The sequence below is a fragment of the Diadema setosum genome, chromosome 5, assembly GCF_964275005.1.
Source record: "Diadema setosum chromosome 5, eeDiaSeto1, whole genome shotgun sequence".
In the NCBI taxonomy this organism is placed as follows: domain Eukaryota; kingdom Metazoa; phylum Echinodermata; class Echinoidea; order Diadematoida; family Diadematidae; genus Diadema; species Diadema setosum.
In genome coordinates, this window is record NC_092689.1 from 43,482,510 (window position 1) to 43,490,758 (window position 8,249).

The 8,249-nt window shown below is 37.7% G+C and overlaps 1 long non-coding RNA gene across 1 annotated transcript; it reads left to right on the forward strand.

Annotated features, from left to right (window-relative positions):
• The first annotated feature begins 898 nt into the window (after positions 1-898).
• On the forward strand, positions 899-2,693 carry LOC140228743 (uncharacterized). Its single transcript, XR_011901254.1, has 3 exons — positions 899-946; positions 1,814-2,032; positions 2,509-2,693. It is a non-coding gene; the product is annotated as an uncharacterized lncRNA (long non-coding RNA).
• The last annotated feature ends 5,556 nt before the right edge of the window (positions 2,694-8,249 follow it).

Sequence of the window (8,249 nt, forward strand, 5' to 3'; positions counted from 1 at the left end):
ATAGTAGAATCTATAAACTGAAAAAAAAAATATCGTGTAGCAATTGCAAATACCCAGGTAGAACTGAAAATAGGCCCAAAGTAATAAATGATTATCATTGTTTTCAAAGATTCATGTTGTTGCATTAAAAAAAAAAATAGTATTTAGGCCTTAAGTAAGAATGAAATTGCATGATGAGACTGTTTAGCGTCAGTGTTAAGTCAGTTATAGTTACATATAGCTTCCTTAAGCATGCAAGAATAGCTGCTCTGGCCTAGTAGTCTAACTAAAATCCTGCATAAACAGTAAATTTATAGGCTAGTTCGAGGTTGTATTCACCGGTATGTTACTTATTTTGATTACCGGGACAGATATCAATGAACTTTCAGAAAAATTAAACGAAGTTGATTACCGGTACCGGTACTCACAGTTTTTTTTTAACACTCATGTACCGGTACAAGTATAAGCCTATATCCAGGGATTTTTATTCTATATAAGTTACCGCGGTATCCTATTTGTGCCCTGATAATACTGACATGATTTTCCTTATTTATATCTTGGGGATAATTCTAGGAGCAGCAGGCCACTACAAGCAGGAGCCGAGTCCCCACAAACAAAGGCAGCACCGCTATCATTACAACTGTAGCAGCTAGCATCCCAGGAACATCAGCAGCACCTCTCGGCGCAGGAGCAGCATTAGCAGAGCCTGTAAAGTGCAACTGTAGCAGCTGCTGAACTTCTCCATACAATTGTAGTCGCGAAGCCTCTATGTACTACAGTAGGCCTACCGACAGTACTATTGCAACAGAGCGTCTACGTATGCTACCGTAAAACTCTACATTTGTAGCAGCATGATCCTAACTTTCAACTGTAGCAGCTGAGCCTTTCAGACTGTAGCAGCAGAGCCTCTACGTACTAACCGCAGAGAGTAGTGGTGATGAGGATGTTTTTCCTTCTGCCTATAATGGTAAGTTTGATTCGTAACAAGTGATTATGGTACCGGTACTTGTGGACCATAAAGTGTACCGGGAACCAGGTATTCACAAACATTTCTCAGTTTACGGTGAATGGAATAGGTCATTTATTACTTTCAGTGGAATAGATGATTGAACAATACCATGTCATTTGACAGAAATCACTGTTTTGATATCTGGAATGTAATGTAGTCATACCTTTTCTGTAATGTCGATCTTATCTAACTCTACTGTCAAGTATCTTATGCAGATATTAACCTGGTGAGGACAGGCTCATGTTGATATTACAAGCTCTTCCCTAGGCACCTGCTTGAGCATACTTGGGGGAAGTTTCTAATGGCCTTACTGTAATTATTTCATACATGTATATCAATGTTGACTGCTACTCAATGTATTAAAAGAGAAAAAAGCAAGCACTAATACTTCTGTGTATAAGATTGTTAGGTTTTTATGTGAAAGACATCACATTTCTAATCAAAGAATGTGTAGCAGTTATCATTATTTACCTTTGCCAACCCCAAGGTGTAAAAGCTCGACCAATAGCACCTGAATTACTATGCCCTTCAGAGATCAGCAGACTTTGATGACAATTTTTTTTTTTTGCATTTCAAATAGGTATGCTGGCTGTAGCTATTTTCATTTTGTCTCACAAAATGTCGTAGGTGATTGCCTGTAAAGAATTTCCTTATGTTACTTTGTTTTTTCTTCTGAAATTGTGCTTTAGCTCCAAGAAATACTCTTCTTCACATTTTTCAAACCTGCAGGTACTTGTAATGTTTTATCACATAGTGTATGACACAACTGTCAAATTTCTCACTGAAATTGTCCATACAATTTTTTGTGTTTTTGAACCACCGTAGGCATAGATGTTCTTGTAAAGTGGAAGAGGGATGGTTCTATGAATCCTGTCAGCTCAAGTGACCTCTATCATGCTCAACGGACCAAACCGAAACAAGGTTCCTGCGTACATATGAGAAGTGAAAATGGCTGGTGGAAAGGGAGGATGCTTCAAGTCTTCAACATGCCCATGGATGGACGTAGGATGTCAGTTGACGAGGGCATTCCTCTTTCTGCCTGAGGTAATTTGAATACATCATGATTTGTTCTACATCAATAAGTTTATCAAGATATATTATGTCTTTTTTCATTTTAAAATGATGTAGAGATTTTTATGCATAGTATCATGTAGGTACAATGTACTTTCATTGCATTACCATTTCAATATAAATGTTCAATTCTGTGTAATGAATAAAACAAATGTCGTAATTGCAGTTTGTAATGACTGTAGGATGCTGAAGACTGTTAGCTTTCCACTTCCTTTCTTTAAAAGTCTGATATTGATTATTACTTACAATTTATTATGTCAACGTCTCTTCTCAGTCCCAAAACAAAATCAATTACTGATAATTTGCTTTATGTGCATGTAATACACTGTAGATTCTAGTGTCCATGATAGATGTTTGCAAGTATATCTAGTATAAATCTTGTTGATTCTACCCTCAGGATGGTCACATAATTTTTTTCATTGATGCATTGTTTACAACTTCCCCAGCAGTATCGTTACTTGCGACAGCAGTAGCAGAGCCTCAACGTCGATTTGTGACAGCTGAATCCCCAGAAACATCAGCAGCACCGCTTGAAGCAGCAGCAGCAGCAGCAGCAGCGGAGCCTGTACATACAGCCCTAGCAGCTGAGCCTCTAAGTACGACAACAGTGGTAGAGCCTCTACTTACAACTGTAGCAACTGAGCCTTTACTTACCACTGTAGCAGCAGAGTCTCTACTTGCAACTTTAGCATCTGCACTTCCAGGAACATTAGCAACACTGCTAGAAGCAGCAGCAGCAACAGAAGTAGAGCCTCTACAAACAACTGTGGTGTCCGCATTCTAAGAAACAACGCAGCAATGTTACCTTTGAAACTGAAGGTAATTCAACTGGAGTTGAGAAGTTCAGGGCATTGTATAACTGTTGTTTGTATTTCTTGCATTATCTGTCTGTGTGGTGCAAATTCCTAAAAAAGCAATTATGAGCCAAAACTTAATTTTCCAATAACAAATGTAAAATGATTTAAACATGTGATAAATACTTTGATTATCTTTTTTTTTTCTTTTATCCTTCACTCTTGTAAGAAAAAGTTTGTGGCAGGCAACCTGTAAAATTTAAAGAAAATAGTTTGTCTTCTGCAAAGAATAGTACAAAAAAAAACAGTAAATGAAGTAACAATTATTCAACCAGACTTGGCAGTTTCATCAAATCATGTATTTGTTTTCCTTGCATTAGGTGTACCTGATTTCAATTTGAAAGCAGACTAAGTCCTCCACTCTTATTTCAGATTACAAAGAATACTGAACCTTGCTGGATGATGGAAAACTGTTAAATCTCAAGAAAGCAATGTCCCTGTCAGACATTGAAGAACCGATTTTGATGGTAACCGGACACAGGAAAGCAATAGAAAACTGTTTGTGAAGTGTAATGGAAGTACAGCATATTCATATTATGCTGTATGTATTCTATACTGCCCTCTATCTAGTCTTGTTGGTATACATCTGGTTGTATTTACATTATTATATGTAGTGCACTAACTGTTGACCAACTTTCCTAAAATAAAGACCATTTAGGCAAACTATTGTACATGTTTCTTGTAAGGAAAGGAAAGGGAATTATTGGTGAATTTCTTGCTCATAGTGCCTTGTACAAATATAGACTTGATGCATGATCAAGTTTGTAATACTTTCTGGTAATTATTTTATCTTCAGTGTTACATATTTGCTACATGCTTTCAATAATTTCAACACAGTTTCACACAAATCGACCAATTTTTATCACTTCGGGAGGACCTTATTCAAATATAAAAGAAACAATAGAAATAAAGTGTAGTGTTCCAGTATGTATTCCATTTATTGTCTCTTCATTGCAAATTTGGAAACTACTGCCATTGAGGCTTTTGAGGGAGTGAAAGATAGATGTCAGTGCAAAGCCAGAAGATTTTCATGTGGAAGAATATGTAGGTACTGACATCAGTTCTATTCCTGATAGATATTCAGTTGTCATGAAAAAATTCATGGAATCTAAAACAGAATTGTCCAAAAAAAGCTGAACAGTGGGGAAGCCTACAAAAAGTCAGAAATATTTGTAGATGGTAGAACATATTTTAACCATCAAAGATGTGATTTAACACGTAACCATATCAATCTTTTGGCTATGATTGCCTCAGTGAAAATGGCAGAATGTCTATCAGACAATATTATCATGCCTTGAAAATTCTGGTCCTAGAAAGAGAATGGCTAGCCAGACATGTTATTAACATGTTGTCATGTTGTCCCCCATCCTAAGGACAGCAAAAAGAGACAAATGACGTACACTACTCTCCTCCCAGCAGTCCAGTAGTTGGCAGACTGTTAAAGTTTGTAGACTCGTGTTTATAAACACATTGGGTATCACTTTCATTCATTCAACCCTGGGCAAAATTACCTTGTGAAGTGTGAGGAGAATGGTACACTTGATCATGTTATTGCACTATTTGTGACTAACACGCGTACTACTGTAATACATTAAAGTCAAGGAAATGCAGAACTTCTCACCAATTTACAGGTCAGATTACCTCGTGAAGTGTTGGGAGAATTTTGTATTTTGTACATGTTATTGCACCACTTTTATAGTGGTCAGAACACAATTCTGAAATGCAACAAATGCCTAACTTCTCATTCCAAGTGAGATTCCATAGTGAAGTATCATGGAGAATGTCACATTTATTTTGTATCAATTGTAATTTAATGTATTGTAATAATAGTGTGCAATGTAATTATTGTGAGCTGTCGAAAATGCAACAAAAAAAAAATCACTCTCTGAATTTACAGGTTATATCTGGAAGTTTGAGGAGAATGCTTTGTTTTGTAGTTACTGTATGTAATTATGAACACACATGTGGAATGGTGCATTTTGAATTAATAAAATGCAGAATTCTTCACAAACTTGGGGACTGGTGAATAGAAAAAAAAAGAACAAAAGAAAAAAAAAAGAGGAGTGAGAGAGACACAGATACCTAGAATTGGGAGAACAAGGTGATTATGACTGCTTTGTAAGAGGGTATGTGTGTGTGTGTGTTTGTTCGAGTGTGTGTACTGGTATGTGCATGTATAGTGTATGTTTGTGTTTGCATGGGTGTAATTATATTCTCTCAATAATGAATTTACACTTTTTTATAGACAGTGACTACCAGGCACACTTTTAGTACTCATCCAGTAGTCAATAAAAACCCATTGCACAGTTTGATAACATTACTGGCATCAACAATTAATGTGTCAGAAAGTAGGTTGTGTGTGTGGGTTCGAGTGTGTTTACTGGTATATGTGCGTGTATGTGTGTTTGTGTATGTTTGTGTTTGTATGGGTGTAATTATATTCTCTCAATACTGATAATGACTTAACACTTGTAGTATTTATAGATAGTGAGTGACTACCAGGCACACTTTGATAGAACGGTACTCATCCAATCAAAAACCCATTGCACAGTTTGATAACATTACTCGCATCAACAATTAATGTGTAAAAGTACAGGTAGGTTGTATAGTTTGAGAAAATAACTGTGGTGTTTCTTACACTTTCCTTAATATCCATGATTATGATACAACTAACATGAATGAACATGAATGAACATGAATGAATCACAATCCCACTACCTAGAGCGGCGAATGTATACATTACACTGTGCGCGTACCACCTAAGCGTGTGGAATGTGTGATGATACGCGCCATTTTATGTTACATTTGCCGGTTCGTAATGCGCACTCGCTACGTCCACACGTATTGAGCATGGGCTTTACGAACCGGCAAATGTATACATTTGCCGGTTCGTAATGCCCTCTCTTTAGTACGTGATGTACGTAAAACGCTGAAATGGGGGGTTTTACGAACCGGCAAACGCACTTTGCATCACTACCACAGAGCCCCAGGTGCAGCTACAAAATAATATTTAGTATCAGACAAAGCAGAAAATTCCGCTTTCATCACTCTCTTAATATCATCATCAATGTGCGGTTATAAGACACGTTTTTATACGTTTAAAGAAGTCCCGATTCTTTAAACGCGATTATCTCGAAATCGTGTTTCCGCGCAAATTCGAACATTCGCCGGTTCGTAATGCGACCGACGAATTATACTTATTCCTCTGAGCAAACTAAAAACAAAGAATTTCCATTAATGAGATACAATACAATGATTAGTAAGCCCTCATAACAAGCGACAATATGATCCCACTGTTGCAAGCTACTATGATTTCATTGTTAGAAGCTACTATGATTGCACATCCATGTATGTGAGAATACCCTGGAAGTTACAGTATGCAAATGTCGGAATTACTATTTTGATACATCCATGTCCAGGTGAAATGGTTGTAGGATATTATATACAATCTAACTTTGAAAACTCATAGGACATACACATTCTAACTCAGAAATCCCAAGGAAACAGCTTCCATATACTTCAAATTCCACAACACTGCAGAGAACGCGCATCACTATAAAGTAAGAACCAGTTTTTAGTGCAATTCCAGTAATATTACACTGCACACACACTGGACCAGGAGGATGAGATGTTCAGATTTCATGACATTGCTGGCATGTTGGGAGTTCACGCGGAAACTGTTTTCCTCTCCGCGGGCAGGAAGCAGCGGGAGTCATGAAAACTTCCTGGTAGCGGAGAGTTCCATGCGCCACCGAACACTTCTCCCATCCTCAAATAACCACTGGATTTCGTTGCCAGAAAGCGATGCGCCTATCCCCTGATCTCAGCCAAGATGATCCTTATCCAGTCGTAATCAGAGTCGCCACTTCCAGCCTTCCGAATCCTCTACTGGTTATAATTCATTCACAATATTCGGGGCTCAGATTTCAGCCCGGAGCAGAATTTCTGTCGTCATGGGGACCGCAGAATGTCTGGAGAAAGCACTTTTCACGAATCGATGCGACATGTTACAGATTTACTTGTTAGTCAAATTCTTCACCGCATCATTGTAATACCATTAGTAAGCAATATCCTTTATGTACAAAAAATTGAAACTGCTTCCTCTATACATCAACTCTACTAAATGAAAACATCATTTTCCATATCATGCTATGTGCAATTTTATCCCACAATTTTGAATCACATTTGACAGACAATTTCATAAAACTTCTTACAGCATTCATCATTGTACAATGAATCATTGGTTTGATGTCTAAAGGATTTTAGGAGTCAATAACTTTTTTCAAAAAGAAATTGACAACTTTCAATAAAATTTGATACAAAAAGGTTTGCGAGGCAAGGATTGTTCATTCAGTATACCCTCCGTATGTTGTTTATATTTGTAGCAAAAAAATAAAACAAACAAAGAACCAACGCTGAAACAAAGCAATTTGTTCCATTTAAAGTGACGAAAACAGTTTCAAGGCAATGCTTACCCTCAGTGATCGAAGAGATGGTCTAGTCATGGGGCTACGTTGTAGCTCCATGGTCTAGTAGTGATGATTATCTTCAGCAGGTCCCGAAGAAGGAACAGAGGATAATCACGTAGTACTACAATGGGATGAGTCACACAACTACAGTGCTCATTGTTCTTTTATCACTTTGGCTACAACATTCATCTCGCAAAGAATCCAAAAGAAAAAAGTTTCTGATAAAACCATGTAGCCGGTTTGCAGGGAACTGAGACCCTACAAATGCAACACACCATTCATTCTAGGCTGAGCAGTATAATACAATATGCAGACATCGTGAATAGGAATAGATACTCGCTACCTTGGTAGATGCTGAGATAATTACCAGCTTTTATATCTACCTTTATATTCATTCACTGTATCCTTCTCTCACTATCTCACCCTCTCTTTCTCTTTGTCTCTTTCTGTTTGTCTGTCTGTCTGTCTGTCTCGATCTCTCTTGTCACACACAAGAACTAATTTGTGATCTTTACATGGACTGATTGCAAGTTGATATGTATTTTCCCTGGCTTTTGAATAACGGGGGAAAAAAATTAGACTGAGCGATCAGGCAGAATGGTACGCACAATGCAAATACACCCTACCACTATAGCAAACAATACGACGTGAGGTGAGAAATATGGGTACATATTCCACATAATGTATGAGTCACTCAAATCCCCCCATCCCCCCCCCCCCAATCCCAACCCAGTTTGCAAGCACACAGCCAAAATATTCCCCATACAGCTCCTGCTATTTGGAAATCTACTTTCTATTTGTGTATACATGCTTTCGGCCACTGCCGTCTAAAATTGTAAGACAGGTCTGAATCATATGAAATGTCCC